The 21,333-nt window shown below is 32.0% G+C and overlaps 1 protein-coding gene across 2 annotated transcripts in view; it reads left to right on the top strand.

Annotated features, from left to right (window-relative positions):
* Nucleotides 1–21,333, top strand: part of LOC118195362 (solute carrier family 4 member 11-like) — an 842,086-nt gene that overhangs the window by 276,993 nt on the left and 543,760 nt on the right. The gene's annotated exons all lie outside the window — the stretch shown is intronic.

Below are 21,333 nucleotides of genomic sequence, written 5' to 3'. Positions count from 1 at the left end.
GTCTAAATCAGACAAGAATGATGTTTACGGGAGAAAAACAAAATATTTAGATGTTTCGAAGATTTTGGAAATCATAAAAGGGAACTAAAAGTTAAACTGATCAGTGAGATTTATAAAATTTTTAAATTATAAAAAAAGAGCAAAATAAATGAAGGTTTTTAATAACAAAAAACAAATAAAGGTTTCTTAATAAGCTACTATATGAACAAATGCGTAAGTTAAATGAAAACAAATGTTAGAGAAAAGGTATGGAAATTTCTTGTGAAATACTTGAGATCTAATATTTAATGGTGCATTTAATTATGGCAAAGCACACGAGGGCTATCTGCCTAAGGCGAGGGATGCCTTCATGGAGGAATTTCTAAGGGAAACTGGCTCGTATACATGTTACACATGGGGAAAACCACGAAAACGCCCATGCAGCCAGCCCGTTCGCGGGATTCGAACCTCTATCTAATATTTAAATAATATGGAAAAATTGCATTCCCTTCTTGTGTTAGTATGTAAAACAAAACCATGTTACAACAGTTATAAAAAATTAAGAGACCGAGTTAAATTAATTAAAATAAGACTAATGGCTCGAATTTTTAATTGGAGAGATGGATTGTACTAAACTATGGTCCAAACGAACTGCACACTAGTTTATAAGGAGGAGAGTAATTGGAATGAAAAGACAATTACCTGTTGTGTCTGGAGTATTAAAACGTGTCGTTCTGTTGCTGATTTTAAACATTAAATCGTAAGTATAAAAATATAGCACTGTAAGATACTTTTTATATCTTAAGCAATTTTTTGCATTTTTCGTTTGCAGTAAAAGTACTTTTATTTGGAAAGAATTTAGCTAAATAATAACATAGATGAAGACACTTTTCCAGTCCATTGAACATATATTTCTACTTCCTTTCTCATGAATATAAAAAGAGGAAATAATGTTTCTACTTAAAACATTTTCTCTTTATAGAGTACTTAATTAATTACGAAAATTCGTGAAATAATTCTTAGATATGTATTTGCTGTGTGTACTTGGACTACCTGAAAGAGCTGTTTAAAGGCTTATTAGTTTGTCATAAAAGAGTCTCCCAGTTTGGAGTCGAAACATGTCAGAAGAAAAATAACATTTTATTGATTGAGAAATTTACTTATTAAAGAATAAATTTCAATAGTTTTATGAAGGTTTCAACCAACTGCATTTCCTCATTTTTTTCCCGGAAACACCTTTGATGATACAATGGCTTTTCTTATCCATGCCGTATGCTGGATTTTCCATATTAAATTTTTTTGTCTATCCACTGCTCTCATCATGTACGATTTTAAATCATTATTTTTCCATAAATTTTTATTAAGGATGGTAGTAGATGATCTGTCTCCCAGACAGTATAGTGGTTAGGGAAGCCTACTACGGTACCGAAGGCCACGGGTTCGAATCCGGGGGAAAACATGGGTGTTTGTAAATGTATAGTGTCGATGCAGCATAACAGCACTCTAATTCCACCAATCCACACGAGAGGACTTTCGGTTCGCCGCATATTTAAGGGCCGTTTCCACTGGGGTTTATCTGAGCTAACGGGGACAACTAACGTAGCCGATCCATCTCCAAAACCAGTTCTTCCCCATTGTGCAGCAAGTTGAAAAATTTGAACTGCAGGCATAGCGGAGCTAGTCGACACAGGGAACTGACTTCGTTAGCTCAGATAAATGCGGTGAGGCGAAAGTCCTCTCGTGTGGATTGGTGGGAGTGGAGAGGGGTGGGAGACTCCAGGATCCTTCCCCTTGAGTGCTCTCCCTCAAAATTGGGGGTGAAAAATAGAAGTCCAACCACTTTTCGGAGTAGGCTCTGATAACCATTGTTTCATGCAATATGGACACGACAACAACAGTAGACGATCTGAAATTCCATAGCTTTAGATTTATCGTATGAGATTATTCTTACTTCAAGCTCGACGATAACTTCGAAATCACGTCTTCAAACGACTACAGAAAGAGATCTGACTCCTAATTCTGCGAATTCCTTCGGGTCAAAATTGTATTCTTACTCCATACTCTGTTCTCCTTTCCTTGAAACCGTAGAATAACTTTCTTGGGCACATCTGCATTGAATACAACTCATCTGCTATGCATAATCCCCCGACACATGTAGTGTTTGCCTTATCGGTTATCAATTCAGTATACCATTGTTCGAACGCCTGGGAAAAATCTTCGACTGAATGACTTCAAAACTGAAGTCCATCGCCCATGTATCTTTCAGGTTTCTTCGTAAAGAGAAGTGTGCGTGTGATACGGCGAATATACCTAAAATTTAATAAATGTAGTATGAAATTAAAGGGGCGTTTTATACACCGGAATATACGGTATAATTAGGTTTAACCTTACAAACTCGTGTTCATGTGTTGCAGTGCTTGCAATTCTGCATTTAAAATACTTTGAGAGAATTTCTGTTCATTTGAGTTTCTATATGTTTTTCGTTTATTATACAGTTTAAAAGATTACACAAAACATAACTATATGAAAAGGAAATTATGTCTGATACTATGAGAAAAACCTTTCATTGATAGGCCTCAAAATTGCCACGTGAAATGAACTTCAGTGTGAATATCAAAATAGACCTCGATGCGAAATGTAAAATAAACATTTTTTTCAAGTAAAAATAAAACTTTTCAGCGGCTTTTCCGGCGGCCAGCTTAAGCTTTTTTCGTGGTTTTCTTCCCCTCTATCATAAATACTATCCAGTTTCTTCTAGCGAATTCTCCTCGAAGACATTTTTCCTCTCAGGCTGACAGCTTTTTAATGCTTTTCCGCAATAAATTATTAGTTTATCTGTTTAATGTAGATTATAAATTTAAAACTTTTTAATATATTGAGTGCTCATATTATTAGGACATACTTACTAACGATTCGAAATTTTCCTACATTTTCTTTCAGTGTAACGAAACCGAATTATAATTTTCTATAGTAGTCATTTGTAGTAAAGAAAACAAAAAGTGTTTGAAATATGCGTAGTTTATCTGCGACATTATTAGTCTCAAACCATTTTACAAAATTTTGAAATAATATTATTTGCTCACGAAGCTGAAATAATATGTATGTTTCTACGATTCATTTTGACAAGTGAAATTTAAAAAAAAAAAAAAAAAAAAAAAAATGCTAACTTTTCATAGCAACTGGGCATTGGAAAAGAAACTATCCTGTTCATTACTTATTTAATATATATATTTCTATCATTTTGTTTGATCTGATTCATTAAAGCTAGTATTTTTAGTTTTCCTAAAATTTTAGCCTGTACTTAGGATGATTTGTTGTACGAAATCATCTCAGGAGTTGTAGAGTCGTTAGGTTAATTGGAAGCAGAAAAGATGAAAAATGTGCAACCGCCTTCGCTGGGAATCGAACTACGGACCTCTGGAATACCGGCTCAGCATGCTACCGTTACACCACGAAGGCACGCTAGGGAAGTGGGAGAAATACCTTATAGAATTGTTGCTCGGCAACCGTCATAAAAGACATTTTCCCTTAAACTTTGTTTAATCGACGGTTGCAGCTTAAGCTAGTTCCCTACCATTATTTTTAGCGGATGTACACCGACTCAAAAAAATGCGGGGGGGGGGGGGAGCAGTTCCATGTTCCTCGTTCTACTCGGCAGATTGAAGAAATTCAACTTTTGTTTTTAATGTCTCGAAAGTGCGACTTAGGCCAGCCGGTTCGCCTGGAATCGAGCCCAAACTGGAACTACCAGTGTTCAGCGATTTTACCGCTCTGCCGCTCTTGGACCAGCGCGACTTAGAATATATATTAGATACATGTATAACCTTTTTTCTAACATACAAATATTGATACTAAATCGGACTTTTTCTGAAATGACATGCCATTTGCTTTCTAAATTTCGATTTTGCGAATCAAATTATGCGTAAAAATCAAATTTTGTAAAATTTCGTTAGAAACTAGTATTCCCATTAAGTGTAGTTAACTTGGCGAACTTCTCAGTTTATAATTAAAATAAAATAACACGTCGTATTAATTTAGAACTCAAACAACAAAAATCGACGTTATAACCAAAGCGAAACTAGTTCTGTGAAAAGTTTACAAATATAACGCTGATTTTTGTTGTTTGACTTCAAATTAATTCTCAGTTTATGTTAACCTTTTTGCTTTCTCTTTCATTCTGAATGCTCGCAAGTCCACCAAAGGCCGAGTAGTAAAGTAACTGAATACTGGTAGTTTGGTCATATGCTCGAATCCCGGCAAAATGGGCCGAGTACATGGGGGATTTCGTGGTTTTCCCTATGTGTAGCATGCATATGAGCTAGTTTCTCTCAGAAGGTCCCCCACGAAAGCAGTCCTTCCCTTAAGCAGATAGCCTTTGAGTATTTTGACACAATCAATGAAACAAAACTGAACATTCCTGTAAAATGTATTGTTTCTTTGTACTTGGAAATAGTTTTAAATGATTTTTTAATCACAATTGTTCTTTTATAGTTTTGTCTGTTTGAAACAGATTTATTTTAATTATTTGAGTTGCGTCGTTGAATTATAGTCCTTCAAATAGCCCAAATGAGCCCAAGATGGGACATTTGAGACGCAAAACGCACACGTGCAAGATATCTGTGAAGAGCAGTGACTGTACCCTTTGGAGATTTTTGATATGGGTAAAAGGACTGGGCTTGCCAAACACTATTTAAGTTATTCCATGACTCACCTATGGCAGCAGAGATGGCATGTATGCTAGTATTTGGATTCCTTTCTACAGCATCCAACACATTACCATGCTTACGAGTCACTCCTGGCCTGCGTTCCTTATGCCTACTTTTTTAAAGACACGTATTCACACAAATTGTTACGTACGTTCGAAAATAAATGGTGGTCCAGTTCATCTCTGTGTGGGAACCGTTCTCGATGCAGACGTTGAGCTGCTCATATATTGTCATCAGCCGTTCCGTACACTAAATGCATGTCTGCTAGCTCGCTGTTCGTATAACATTTCATGCTCTTCTAAGCGGCTACTCTTCAAGTGATGGAAAAATCAGATATTTTCCCTCAAGCGTCCTCCCGAACATCACCACTTAGCGGAGAAGGATGGTGTTTGCGGTCATGGGTTGCTATGCACTTCTATTCTCAATCCTTTTGATATGCTCTACCTCTCCTTAAAGTCTGTCTAATATTTATGGGATGCCCTGTATACCATACTCCCTTTTTTCTGTGACTTTCTTATGAACTGAGATGTCTCGTTCTGTTTCATCGGTATTTGTTCTGAATAAATAATAACACAATTTTGTCCATGATATTGAGCGTCTTTAGAAGCTAGGCATTTTGAAGATGGAAGATGCGAGAAAAGGCTATTTCATCAAGAATGAAAGTATTTTCAGCTGATATCCACACATGTCTTTGGATCGATTGTTGAATCTTCAAGAAATTTGGTGGCTGAAATATCTTTGGATTCTCCATTTGTGATATGATATAAAATTCTAATACGTAATTTAAATTTATACAGCCCTTCAGTAAAAAAACAGTCTTCCTTTACGATGTAAATGTTTGTGCCTTTTTTGTTAGCTTAGTCTTTTTCCCTGGAATGTTTGATCTACTGCACTGAGTGAAAATCCTTAGCAAAATACCACAATATCTTTGAAGCTTTGTTTTCCACAGTGTTTTTTTCATCTAATTTATTTCTTTCAGAATCATTTGCTTTTAGTGTTGACAGACAAATATTCAGTTTTTTCGACAGTTATATTCCCATAAATTTTCTATTTTTAACAAATTCTTTTAAAATTTAGTTTTATCTTTCAGACATCTTTTCATTTTCTAGATATTTTAATTTATTTTAAACGTGCTTACCAAATGGAAATTTTTTTGATCAATAGAATCTAGAGTTCATTCTGTACCACCTAGTGATCTGGTAATAATGTATGGTAAAGATATTCTAAATCAAACAATTTTGACAATTTTAAAATCAGTAAATAACGTATGAAAGCTCACATTTTTATTAATAATCTGATGAAAAACTGGCTATTTAAAGCATTCTTTGTTAGAGTTTTAATATAAAACTTATATTTCAAATATTTTTACTAATAGAAGAGGTGTGATCAAAACCGTGAAACTTTGAAACTTATAATATTTCACTTATAATGTTCTTAACGTAGTAATATTCTTAATTCGTCAAACTCTTAAATTTAGTTTATATAGTTAAATGCTTAGTTTGAAACCACGCGCTACGATATAGGTACCTCGGGCATAAGGTTTTCGCTTTTATGGGAGAAAGGAAATCAGTTGAAATACAGTCAACTTCAATAAGCCAAAACTGAAGGGGAAAAACCCTAAAAAAACAAATATTAAAATTTCGACTTTGAATCATTATCAGGTTCTATTAGTACGTTTCGATATTCACTTTGACTAACCTTAGAATTTCCAGTTGCGATAACCATTCCGACTAATTGAAGTTCAAGTAATCGAAGATTTAAGGTATCTTCAGAGTACGGATATTACGTAATCAGAAAGTTTTAAAGAAATAGAAACGTTGCAGGGTCTACATTGATGCAGCTTCCTGTCTTAAAACAAATACAACCCCCAGGTAATTAAAAAGAAGGCTTGCAGAGGTCTGTTTTGGGAACGGCTTTTACAGTTAGATTGTCGAATTCCTTTTACTAATTCCATGTCAAAAAAGAAGCTTTCCTCTGAAAGGATGCTTTACGTTTTGGAAATCAAAAATAATCGCAAGGAGACAAATCTGGACAATACACGGGGTGACTAACTACGCATACTTATTTTCAAGAGAGAATTCGCGAAGTGATTATCATCCCATGGGAAGATGCATTATCACACAATATAACAGATTCCGACTGAATAACGTAAGATTATAAAAATTGTCTCCTTAATACTCAGCTATTTAAATCAGCTACTCAGACAAACGTTTAAAACTAAAGCATTGTTTTGACACCTGAGCTTGTGAAGTAAACATAATAAAATAATTAATATAAACACCTATTTTATCTTCGTGGGTGAATAAAGCAAGAAGATAATCGTTCCGTCTTTAGCTTAGATTCACAAATGCAACTGAACGTTAATTTGCACTACGGCTTGGTAGTCTTAAAAACTAAAGTGTTAACAAAACTTTGCTGTTTGTGCCTGAGAATACAACATTCGCCTAAATATTTGCAAATCAAATAGTAAATTCGAATTTAATAACTTGGATCCTAACTTAGGTGATCTCACCCCCACTAATGACCGAAAAGTTAAAGACTGCTAAATACAGGTAGTTTGTCCCGGTGTTCAACCCAGGCGAACAAGCTGCCTGTATGGCTTTCGTGATTTTTTTCCATCTGCAATGCGAGTAAGAGCCACCTTTCCTCAGAATACACCATGAAAGAATTCTTCCCATTAGGCAGATAGCCTCCATGTGTTTTGCCATGTTCAAATAACCAACGAATCTAATTTATGCGCGATTTTGAAACGCAGATTTCGAAATTAAGAAAACTAGAGACTCACTGAAAACCAGTGTAGTTATCCAATCCGGAGGAATATGATATATATAGCGCAATTAGTTTGAATTACCAATACTCTCTCGCTGAACTTACATTGTCAATCATTAATTAAACTCTCTTAATTTGACTTTCTGTCAGAGGTAACGGAAAAAGTAGAAGTGCAGTGCTAAAACTTTGATTGACATAAAATTATCAATATGTCCACAGAGGACAACTTTTAAAATTATTTTACAAAACGTTTTTAATAAATTTCGATGTAACAGAAACCAGATATTCACAAATCACAAACTGACTTTAAAAATGTATGTATTCTAAGCCCTTTGTTTACATAAAAATATATATTGCTTTGAAAAAAGGGTCTATCAGGGAATATTAGCGACTCTTTCAAATGTAAACAACAGTTCGCTTAATAAATTTATTTTGCAATTAATGCCATAAAATGTGTTTGGACATAAAATATCTTTAGAATCATTTTTATTTGTTACCTCTACTATTCTTAGAAAAGAAGATAAAAATCTTATATTCTAATAAGTTTTGCAGCTGTTTGAGATTTCTGTAGTAGAAGGCAGTACATTTTATATACTATATTATTGGGGTATTGTTTGACGTACTCAGAAGTACTGAATACATGAAGGATGCTCAGTTTTGAAATCTGCAAATAATTTTTCTTTGACAATAAAATGAAGTTAACTAAAAGAGTAAAATATAAAATGGCGAAGGTAAAAATTTGCTCTTATAGAAAAGATAAAAAGTCACTAAAACTTTAATTAATACTCTTAAAAAATAGTTTTACATATATATTAATCAATATTTATTAGGTAATATAAATAAATGGGACAATAAAGAAATTCCTCTTGAATAATCCTCAGTGAATGTTTATTTGGATATTTTAGGTTCAAAATAACTGTTGCAATTCATTGAAGATTGTAACAAAGCAGCATTTGGCATTATTGTAATTTATAACAAATATGTAAAATTACAAAATGCGCGAATATGTAAACTCAATTTTATATTAGCAAATTTTAAATAAAGAGCTCTAATTTTTTCGGGTAAGAATATAATTTGTTAGAAATGTTTATTAGAATATTGTTGCTCTTTTTGCCATCATTTATACTGTTACATATCACAAAGTGCAACGCTATTGTTAACGCTTTGTGTATGTTTTTTGTGTCCTAATTTGTGTGTCCTAATTGTGTCCTAATTTTAAACTATTGAGATATGTGAATGAAGATCCTCATTAAAACGCAGCAAAATAGGAGGATTAATTTAGTTAAATAAATAACCGCTCATTACTGAGGAAAGATTTTGATCTAAATAGTTCAATTTCTCTCAAATCTGTGACTTTTGACATGTGCAGAAACGGATTTCTCTTACTTTTGCTGTAAGTAATGGACTCTGAATTTTTAAATCTCTTTCGTGTCAAGGCAAGGGCCCACTAGTAGTGGCCAAATGGATAAATCTGTTGAATACTTCTGTTTCAATCCTTCAGGCAAGCGGACTGGCTAGTTGGAGATTTTAATGATTTCGCCTGTGTGTAAATTAATATGAGTCAGTTGTTTTTAGGAAGGCCTCAATGAAGTTATTCCTTCCTTTAGACAGATAGCCTTTTATACTTTCCCTTACGTAGGAATCTGACCTTATGGGGAAAAGTGAAATAACTCTTCTTATTCTCCTTCCTATCCTTTGAGAGTAAAAATGCGTAATTTTAGTGTTCGTGGGCCCAGAGAGGAAAAGAAGGCATAGATGCAAATAATTAGCATTTCGTGTCATGATTAGTTACTAATAAGCCTAAGCGGACACTAATAAGCCTAAGGGCTAAGGACACCTACTAATAAGCCTAAGGACACCTTGAAATAGTGTACAAAGCCAGTATAAAATGCAGATATTTTATCCGGAGATCGGATTTACATTTTTTGTCTTTGTTGGAGTTCGTGTATAAGAAGATGGTTGTTTTGTCATCTACTACTAAATGCATAACGGTATAAGTACATATTCCATTAACCTCTAATTTGCATATCCGGTACTTTGAATAGTCACCGTTATATTTGTTATTTCCGCGTGTTATTCCAAGTTGTTATTTCCGCGTGAATTGAGATATCTGAATTAGCTTTCTCTTTAGATTTTCTTTACACTTTGCACTGTGTTGTAGTTGAACGTTTTTAGTTGTTTGAAATACAACTACTGATTATACTGCATGATAAGCACTTGTACGAATATCTCTGAGAAAAATTTCAAGCTCGCTGATATATTTCTTCTTCTTCTTCTTTTTTTTTTTTTTTTTTTTTTTTTTTGATAAGAATAAATTTTATTGATCTATTATCGGATTTCTGCATTCAACCTACTACGAACCCGTACGCACGCAACAATATTTATTATTTTAAAATGCGTTATAAAAGAAAAATGAAATTTCAGTTATTTCATCCATCCATTATAATTCATTTTTAAAACAAATATGATTCTGTTAACTGCTCTCCTTCATGGCTTAACAGTTTCGAAATTAATTAGTGTAATCAGCTTTATTTGAGAGATCTCGTATTCACATTTTTAACATTCAATGTTTTGCAAACAGAACTTGAAAACTATGTTTTTGTTTGTTATGTTAGAATTCAAATTACGTCTACTCATGCCTTTTTTTCCTTACTAATCTTTGAACATTTTTTATGAGTTTTTATAGTATGAAAGTATAATCAGAATGCATATACTTTCCTGTGATGAAATATTTGAATCAAATTTAGGGATTTAATGGATCTAGGATTTCTCAAAATATTGCTTGAACAAAATCCAAATGAATTTGTAGAATCTGGCGAGATCGGCTTTGTTTCGCAGCAAGCATTAGAAACTGAAATTACTTACGTTATTTCTTATTTTACTTAGAACAATATAATATTACAGACTACTAAATCTACAGATCGCTTAGTTTAGAAAACAACAATGAGATATAACAGATCGGGAAAAAGATTGGGCAGTGTCAGGATATTGGGAAAATTAATATCTGATGAAAGAACCACTTGTAACAAACTTATAAATTACAATAACTAAATTTGATTTTATATATATTAATTTACTAGTTACGGATTTCTTGGTTGTTAAAAACTCTTTAAATCGAAATGAATTTTCCAAATTATATTTCTCTTTACCCTTCGGTATTATTTGTTATAGAAAGGAATTTTTAAAGTATAATTTTACCATAATAGTAAATATTTTAGCATCCGGAGTTAAATATTTAAAAGAAAAAGGCTGAAACATAAATATGTTAAAAATAAACTACAGAAAGCAAATTTCGAATAAAAATTTGCAACTTGAGTGATTTTGATTGCGTGTCAAATTCGTAACCATGTAAAACATTTCTAGTGATCTTAATGAGAATTTCATACATGAAAATTATGTGTTTTCGAAAAAAATTATGCATTTGTCTAAATTAATATACAAACAATAAGGCGTTCTTAGCGTCCTTGAGTTATTGCATAATCATACTGGGCGTCCCACCAACGGCCAAGCCGTAAAAGCCGCTGAAAAGGGATAGTTCGGTCCGGGGTTCGAGTTGCGGCGAAAGAGGCTGGCTGCATGGATGCTTTCGGGGTTTTCCCCATGTGTAACTTGGATGCTGGCCAATTTCCCTTAAAAGAATAAAAAGACCTAGGCACTTAAAAGAATAAAAAGACCACTTAAAAAGACCTAGGCGGACAATATTTCCGTGTAGTGCCTAACGATTCATAATAAAATAAATAAAAAATATTAATTATACTGGGCATTTAACCCTTTATACACTAAATTGCTTTATTTCTTTGAAAAATAGATTGAAACTTTTTTATAATATTTCTTTATGCATGAGAAACATCTCACATTACATTTACAAAAAAATTTATAACGTTTTTCATTGTTTTTCTTTTAAATTTAACATTGGTCTATAAAAGTCCCGTTGGGATATAATTGAGCGAATTTATTGATGGGACTTAAATCTCCTAGGGAAATAAAGTGTTAAGGTTTAACCTAAATATATTTTTTAAGAATGCATACACTTCCGTATTTGTCCTGCACAATACGTGTTTTACTTGGCAAAGCAAATTCCATGAACTGCACTAAAATTTTCTTAAATTAAAAGCTTTAATCTCTCTTGTTATGTGTTAAAATACATATTTTGCTGATTTATAAAATTCATTTTCTCTTTTCTTTTTCATGTCTTTTTTAAAATATCTAGTAAATTTAGAAATATTACCTTTTGATTTACAATGGGAATTCAGACAAAAGGAAAACAATAATTTTCAAAATATGAATTTATGCAATAAGACAGTTGTTTTGTTGTTTTGAGTCAAAAATTGTGTTACATATTCTCATGGTTTTGTGCGGTAAAATTCACAGCAAAAGCTCAGTATGAATATCAATGTACAACTATCGAAGTTTTTGAATCTATTTCGATAGTCTATTCAGATTCATTTCCATGGTATGTAGGCAGTTCCGCTTCGTTTTAGCACTTTTGATTAATTTTTTATATCATGCCATACAGTTTGTGTATCAATGCTGAATTATTCAACGCTTATGTTTTTAAAGTTTTTACTATTTTCATTGCACAGTTTTCTCATATTTTTAAAAATATTTCATTTTACTGTAAATTGTTATTGATTTTACTTTTTTTAGGTTATCAGTTCCTATAATCTATTCAATTTATTCTGTGATAAATGACCCTTCAACCAATAAATTTATTACTCTTCAACCGATAAATAACCAATAAACGTATATTATTATTTAATGCTTATTTGCCATTAATTAAAATCTAAAGATCATAAGAAAAACACATATTGGTTTATATTTGGATGAAACCTGTTATTACCAAAATAGTAGTTTTATACAAAGGGGAAAACGGTTCAAGTATATGCATTTGTAATTCCATTTATTAGGTTAAAACATATTGCGCAGAAACTTAAACGCAAACACTTGAGATGTAAGCGACATCAGCTCAGAGAAATTTTAGCGGTTGTTTTGACAAATTGTCAGACTTGTAAGTTATGCAGAACAAGTGTTTTTTAAGAAAAGAGTAGGTGGGTCTCCTCTTTAAGTTTTGGAAGTTGATCAAGAAACACTTGATAAAATCTTTGTGCTCATTTTCTGGAAGATGGCCTTTTAAGTGAGATGCCAGAATAAATTTATTTTAAAGTACTGTCGCTGTATCTTGTGTACTGTTTAAAGAGTGACTTTTCTATAAAATCTAAAATAGAATATTTGAATCAGAGCTTAGAAAAACTATCCCAATGCCTTCTAAACATTTGTAGAGAAAATCTTACTGAAAAAACTATTACTTTCTTTAAAATCGTATATCGTAAATAAAAACATATAATAATTTTCGGGCAGTTTTTTTCTGATGTCGGATACTATGTCTTGCCATTTTAAATTAGTTTGCAAGGTAATGTAGTCTATATCAACCAGAATATTTTCCTTCTTTTTATCGAGGAGGTTTAGTCTATGAGTTTCAAAATTAATTTTAGTGCATTCTTTTAGCATGATGTAAATACGAGAAACAGTATCTTAGTATTAGTATACTAAAATTTAAAATTCTACATACGTGATCAAATAATTGGATTTCTAATTTGTTCACTGAACTAAGCATTGCGTCAAAGTCTGCTCATATTATGACAGGTATATATGCGCTTATGTAATACCAACTTGGGATAACAAAGAATGTGATGTAGTTACTGTAAAAAGAGGTACTTGCAATCTAAAAAGGTCGCAGGTGGTTCAATATTCTTGGCAAACACAGCTAAAGTGACTTAAGTTTTGGGCCAGTTTATGAAAAATATTTGCACTTTTCACAATTTTATAATATACTTAAGGTAAGAAGATAAATTACGGATTACGTGATAGCAGGACAGGAACAGAGAGAAGAACGCTTGGATTATTTTGTGAAGTTTAGGTTAAGAATAATATGTAATGTAAAAGCAAGACTCTTGCGCAATTCAAAGCGTCATAATAGCTTAAGTTGTTGCAATAAATACGATTTTATATCGTTAATCACATAATTTATGGGTACGTTTATTGTTAGTTATTTTTTTTTCTGATATAGAATGTACTGTTTGTTTTAGGTTCAACAGTTTATTTACACGTGTTGTTAGTTACATTTGTAGGTTTTCGCTTGATATGGTAAAGTTAATTAGTCCAATAAGTTAACAGACGTGAATAACCTTTTTATTTAACACAAAGGCACTCTCTTGAACTCCAATATAAGCCACAACTCGTGGTCCTACAACTAAATAGAATAGCCAAATTTAAATTTAACGTGGAACAATAATCAAAGACTATACACTTAATTGATTACTATACAGAAGCTGGCTCACTACTCTACCGGAGCGTCAGGATATTAAGTGTCAGCAGCGATAGAAGGCAAGGCCCTATAATTACAACCATCAGACTTGGTAGGAAACTAACACATAGCATGAATGCAATGACAGAAACACACTCTGACTTAAAATCCAAAACACTCAGTTTAAATATTGGCTACGCATTTGAATTTTGGTGAGAAATACGGAAAGGAGAAATGATAGTAAAATCTGAAATAAATAACTGGTTAATGGACAAAAAACTCCTTAAAAGCTTTTCCTTTCTTTACATAAACATGTTTTATGCAATAAATTGTGATTTAAAACGTTTCAGTTTTGTCTGAACTGTTCTTAAACGTAACCAAAGATTTTTCTTTCTCGGAATTCCAGCCGAGGCGACACCAGATGACTTTTCATGCTCAATCGACAGCTTAGAATGCTCAATGAAAATCGTGAAGGAAATCACTTACATTCGCCCGGTCTAATCTCCAATACTCCAATCTAACGTTCAATACGAGTCGTTCCCATTTTATTACATGATGCAGTGTGGTCAGCAATAATAGTACTTAAGAGTTCCAAGAAATTTAAACAAAAATTCCTCCTTAACACAATTAGGAAAAGGCATATAGTAGTTAGTAAACGGGTATTACAAAATAATTTTTGAAGTTCAGATTTACTTATCCATCGTTAATCAGTACTTCCTTCTCATTCAAAGTTAGCTTTCGATTTGTTTTACGAATGCCCAAAATTTCCTCCTTCATGTTTGTATATTGCCCTTATTTAGTACTTATAATTATAAGCTGTTTGCTCTATCCTTTCCGTATGCCTTCGTCATGTAACGGCAGCACACTCGGCGCGGTAATACACTCATTTTTCACGTCTCCTGTTTTAAAAAAAAAATCTTTATTACTGTACAGTGGCGTCAAACTAAAAGGTAGTAAATGATGACTTTTCACCACCACCTTTAAAACCACTTGGTGACCACTTGGCGACCTTTTAAACGGGAGTATATAAGGGGTTTTCCCCCTCCTTTCCGCATGCCTTCGTGGTGTGACGGTAGCACACTCGGCCCGTATTCGAGAGGTCCAGGTTCAAATTCCGGCGAGGGCATTGCTAATTTCTCACGTCTTCAGCATCAAAAAACCTAAAGACAATACATAATTATCACATTTTTCTTACGACATCTTGAACATCATATGAATCCTTTACCTAAGAGATTGAAATTTAAATGGAACATGTTTCGGAATATTAAGTATTTGGATTGCATAAGAACCACTTCAAATATCTCTTTCGATATACTTTTAAAGCTGTATATAGGAAACTGCTTTGGAAATGAGGAACTAAATATATTTTCGTATTTTACTATGAGTTACATGTTGTGTGAATTTGACACTTAAGTAGGTAAAATTCTTAGAACAAATATCCGGGAACTAAACATTTGTTTTACTAACAGCTACCTTAACAGTTTCTTTAGGGTAACTTTAAGAATATTGGAAAAGTCTGCTGTTTAGTACAAAATCATAAAACTTTGTGTGAGAGTGAAAAATGATTTTGACACTAAGTGAGTGTCAATACGCATCTATGGCCTTCGGCAGAAATACAATCGAAAGTGAGGTATAATGGCACGTGCACAATTAATATTTTCCTGGTTACTGCAAATGAAACAATACAGACCTTCTGCAAATGAACAATACAGATTTCCTGAAAATATTAAAAATAATGAGTTAACTTATACCTAAATGTAGGTTGTAATGAATTCTTCAATTACAAGCTCGTAATACTTGTATAACTTTCATAGCAATGCTTAAATACTGTTAGTAGCTCATATGGTAAATTGAATGAAATTCAACTATTTATCAGGTAAACATCACAAGTATTTTTGTTTAATCAACACATATGGAAGTAAACACTCACTGTATACTGACTTGAATGATTACGCTAATAATTAATGTATAATAACTGAAGAGAAATTAAAAAATTATTATTAGGAATGAAGCGATTATCGCCAAATACTAGAGATACATGAACTTTATAGAAGCGCTAGAAAATTAATGATAATTCTTTGCTAGCCATAAATTTCTGCAAACATAGAATGAAATCAGAACCATGTTTTAACTTGGGCATTTAGAATTATTTTACTGTGATTTTACAGAGCAAAGTTAAGGATTTGGAAATTATGTTCTAAGATAAAGATGAGATAATATGAGATACAAGCATTCTTGCTATTCTTCTCGTTTAACATAAAAATGATTTAGGTTTTCTATTTGATTTAAATAAGATGAAGATATTATGCTTTGAAATGCATGCTTTCAAAATATTGTTAATTAAATCTAAATGAATCTGTACAACACAGAGCCATACCGTTTTGGGTGTGAATCAGGAATGAAAGGCATGCCAGGAATAGGGCACAAATGCTGCATAAATAAGGATTTGGAAGGTAATAAAAATATTTAGGAGAAGCAGTTATGAAATTAGTTTCAGATATTAAAATTTGATGACAAAAATCTGATGCTCTTATTTCTTTCAAAGACTTCTTTTTTCTTTAAATAATACTGGACTTTCTTTAAAATTTTCATTAAATTTTCTTTATTAAAAACTGAAATGATTTCACACTGTTATGTGTCAAAAAGGCATCAATACGTATTTTAGTACTGATTTTATTTTATTACTAGACGGAGAAACATTTTCCTTAGTATACTTTTAATTGAAAAAAATAGATTATATGATTTCTTTAATACAAAAAGTAGTTTCTTTTATTTACTTTTTGCACAGTAAGTATGAAAACATGTTTTTGCCTTTCATTTTAGAATCTAGGCAATTAAAACTGAATTTAAGTATTTACTTTATTTCAAATGAAAATTGACTGTATTTATGAAAATAAAAGTAATTACACCACTTAATTTTGTACGAATAAATTTACAACTTATGTTAAAATTAAAAAATAACGAAAATATATAACTCCTCTTTTTACATTAATAGAAATGTTTGTTTATCCTACAGTAAAAGGCAGCGCAATTAATTATACGGAGTTTTAAGGTGCTTCGATTGACTCTCCAGGAATTTGTTTTCTGCTATAAAGAAACTTCCGAAGAAATTTATTTGTTCCTTTTAAGGAGGCAAAGAACTGATGTTTGTCCCAATAAAAGTAATTCTAGGAAATTACATTTTACCTTAAAATTAAAATCACTTTTCTTTCTCCTCGATGGTGGCAAAGACTTCACTTTAATTAATAAATATGCAAATTTTTATAATATGCAAATTTCCAAGTTATCACAGTGAGATTTTTAAATTCCTTTATGAAAGATTCCTTTCTTAATTTTTTAAGCTGTTTAAATGCTACTGCAGAAATTAATTTTTTTCATTGTCTATTTCTGCAAGCGATGCATTAAACTAAAACTAGATGTGATTAAGATAGATAATTAAATTAGACGTAATTAGAGGGTTAGATATAATTTTAAATTTCTAATAACAAAATAAAGTATCTTGTTTGCAGAAGTGAAATGCATTAATTTAAAATAAAAATATACTTTCGAGATAAAGTTTATCGGTGTGGCTTAAATATATATTTCGATTTACAGTAATTTTCATTAAAGGTTTCTGCAATATGTTAAATTCTCTTAAAATATAGTTTGAAATTCAGTTTCTTTATAAAATGAAGTAACTTGTTCTTTTGGAGATAAATTAATATTAATTTACATTCTTTTGTCACAAGTGAGATTTTAACTTCTTTCATATATAAGTAACGATGAAATGTAATATTCTTCTTTTCATATGTTATCTTTTAAGATAAATTTATATATCTATTGAAAAGTTAATACCATAACTGTACTCTCTTAATCTCTCAAGTAAGAAATACATTTGATAAATCAGTTTTTATGTTTTTCTTAATATGTAAAGTGAATACGAGCTAGTTTCCCTTAAAAAGGTCTTCCACAAAGGCATCCCTTTTCTTAGGTAGGCAGCTCTCGTTTGTTTTGCCATATTCAAATAATCTAACCTTAACTAAGAAAAATGTTTTCTAACTAAATCTTTTAATAATGAAATTGGGTTACTTTAACAACACAACTTAAATATATAATATGTAAAAGCGGGACATAATTTACAGGAAGAACGTTCTAATATACTAAATTTTAAAAATAATCTCAAATTTACATAAAGAAAACATGTAGATAAGTTGAGAGTTGTAAAGTAATACGCCATTTGTAAAATTATAATTATTAAAAAACTTATTATATGTAACTAAACCCTGGTTATGGAAGTATGGTATCATTTGTAATGTGATGCTAAGTAGCACGCATGGACGTAAATAATTATTTTGTGAAATTAATTTTGAAAAATAGCAGAGCACGATGAAAGCACTGCAATAAAATGCATAAAATAAATTTCGTCTTCATATTACCTCTTAATATTAAAAACAAGAAAAAAAGTGGATTATATCTACCAAATAAAACTGACTCCCTAAATTAAAATACCTAAGCAGTAGACAAAAAATTGAGAGTAAACCTTTGGTGATGCTCTTTTTTCCGCACTTTTGATAATACTTAAAACTTAATCGATTGTCAGTTCGTTATTTATTTTTCTTCATAGCTTTTAAATTACGCTTTTAAATTTTATACCTTTTAAATTTCATAGCTTTAAAATTTTAATTATTATTATATATTAATTATTACTCTTCTCATTCACATCAATATACAATAAACAGTGCTTACCTGAAAATTTAGCTGTGACGATATGTTCAGCTAGCATAAGAAACAGATGTAAAAAAGTGGTCTCTTAATTCTCGAGACGAAAAAACGCTTTAATAACTTTTTGGTCAGCCACTCTTGACAACACTCGATATAGTAGAATGTGTATGAATTCATCAAAAACTATAGTTCCGCGATTTCTTAGTATCACGCAAAGTAAAAACGCTGTAAACTATCAGTATTTTTAATTAAAAAATAAATAACTAAAATCACAATCTATTAGCGTAAAAAGTAATTTATTCGTAGAAAGGATTATAGAAACATTTAATAATAAGTCGGGAAAGCAAGGTCAGCGCGCAAGAATACCTCCCATTACAGAATAATTACGTGAATAAGTTCAAGAAAGGTCAGCATAGGGGAGACTGAAAAATTTTTTGTGGTCACATTAAACATTTGCTGTGACATCTGTGCGACAATTACATCCACATCACAATATGACATTTCTGCGACGATGTACCTTGGTCACAAATGTAATGCGAAGAAAATGTAACATTGAGATGTCACTGCAACGTTATAGCAACTAAGTGTGCTATATGGGTAGTGGCGTCAGCTAGCCTAGGTTACTAGAGTGACGACAAGTCTGTCTGTCGGTTTCCATAAGCTCCACACCTTTCGGAGTGTGTTTGATGACAAATTCTAGCAAACATGGATTTAGTAAAGTCTTTTCTATGGTATATGAAAATATTTTAATTCATACCCTTTGGAAATGGGGCGTCCGGTGTGGTACAGTGTAATAGAGTTCACATATTGTCTCTCTGGGAGCTTGGGAACGTACTCTTCCGCTTGGTATGGAGTGCAGGATAAGGATAAGGTTGTAGTCTAATAAGTATTTCTCATTAGTAAAACCAATTAATTGCCCTTCTAAAATGCTAAATAATGAAGATAATAATTTTAGCTGAAGAAATATAAATCTATGGAAAAGAAACTAGCTGTTGCGAAGGGAAACGAATGAATCTGCTACCACTGGAATGTAACAATCAAATAACTAACACAAATTCTTAATGAAACTTCTATAGGAGGCGCAAATACGGGAAATTTAATACCATAAAGGATTTTTTTGAAACATAACCTACGCTTCTATAACTGCGATTATTTTGTTTCTTTCGAGTAGTTCTTTATTCCGCTTATGTTAATATTTTTCCTCTTCAAGTATTTATCCTCTGAATTTACTGCTATTTATTTGAATACTAATTTAGAAATATAGTTTAGTACATGTGCATGTTTAATATCATTTTAAAAGACAACGTTTAGTAAGTTTCGAATATCTAATTTAGTGTCCATATGTTGAACAACAAATGGAAAAATTTAAACATTCAGGGATAAAAACAACAAATAGTCATGAAATTTTCTTCGTCAAGTAGCCATAAATTCTTGACGTAACAAGTGTACATGCTCGGAAACTCAGTTTGTACCTGTACACTTTGAAATGTCAGTATTCCAAGATTTGAGAAAATTCGCTTTTCTCCGTTTCGTTTTTAATAAAGGCATGCATAATTTTCGGGTAACGGAAAGAAATCTGAAAAAGGTTTTTGCTATTATGGAAAACAATTAAAACAGAAAAAATGTTCAACATCAGTTTTTTCTCCCAATAATTTTGCAGAAAGACTTGATTTTGACTTGGAAAATGTTCTCAGTTTGCTTAGAGTAATTTTCTTGGTGGTTTTGAGTGCTTATAAAGAGCTGTACAACAGAAAAATACATGAATGTCAAAAAAGGGCAAACTGAATTGCACTGATTAGTGTAAAGCACCTGATAATATGGAACTGGCTCTTCAAGGTCATTTCTACTTTTTGTTTTGCCTCGTAACCGAGGTAACAACTGCTGTGGTATATGGTCGAGTCCTCTAATTGGCTAAAATTCTATTATCCCGTTTGTTTGGTGATAAAGATACATATTACGAATGAGAGGAGGGTCGTTTCGACCTTGAAGTGTTTGTTGTAAAGTAACAGACTATAGCGCTTGTTTATTGCTTGTTTGTTGTAAAGTAAGACTTTCTGCTTAAGGGTAGGATTGCCTTCCTGAAGTACTACCTAAGAGAAACTGAATTGTATTTAGGTAAACATGAGAAAAGTCATGAAAAACTTCATGTGGACCAGGATGTGTCACCAGGATCCAAATTCAGTCCGCTGTTTAGCGGTCTTATCCGCACAAACTCAGTGAGCCCGAGAATAGCAGACATTGAAGAATACGTAGAGGCTATTAATCACAAATTTTTAATGGATTAAATCATCCATAAAATATTTAAAGATCGTCCTCTTCCTACTCTCCCCTATCAGTATCCTTATCTACCATCGCCACAAAACTCAATTCGGTGATCAGCATACCAGTGCCCACATGGCTCTATAATACCTGCTATATTCCAGATTCTAGAACGAGAAATTACAGAACTGTACATACATTACTTTGGGGTTGTATATGCTTTATTTTATCACGCGAATCATGTTTTTATTGTATGTTAAATATTATGTTCGGTTTTATGTGATAAAATTTAGTAGGTTACATTTTAAGCTCGAAAATGAGTTATAAATGTACACATAAATTATATTCCTACTTCACCTCACGTCATTTCGGATTAAGAAAATTTTACAAGGGAGTATTATATTTGGGTAAAGCTTAAACTTTGGTTATTGTTTTGACAGCAGATATCTCTTTTGCATAGAAATATCAAGGAATAAGGAAAACTAGTAAAGGTCTCACTAGTTAAAAAAGTTCACTTAGAAGGCAAAAAGAAAGTTAAAAACTTATCCTCCTTGCCCTTATACAGTGCTTATATTGTCTGGACTTACCCTGAGGAGGCAAAAATACTTGAGTACA

Source organism: Stegodyphus dumicola, chromosome X2 (genome assembly GCF_044657685.1).
Source record: "Stegodyphus dumicola isolate Sdum_Otavi_A_Nest chromosome X2, ASM4465768v1".
Taxonomy (NCBI): domain Eukaryota; kingdom Metazoa; phylum Arthropoda; class Arachnida; order Araneae; family Eresidae; genus Stegodyphus; species Stegodyphus dumicola.
The sequence above is the reverse complement of the archived record's forward strand: the minus strand, read 5'-3'. Positions and strand labels throughout refer to the sequence as shown.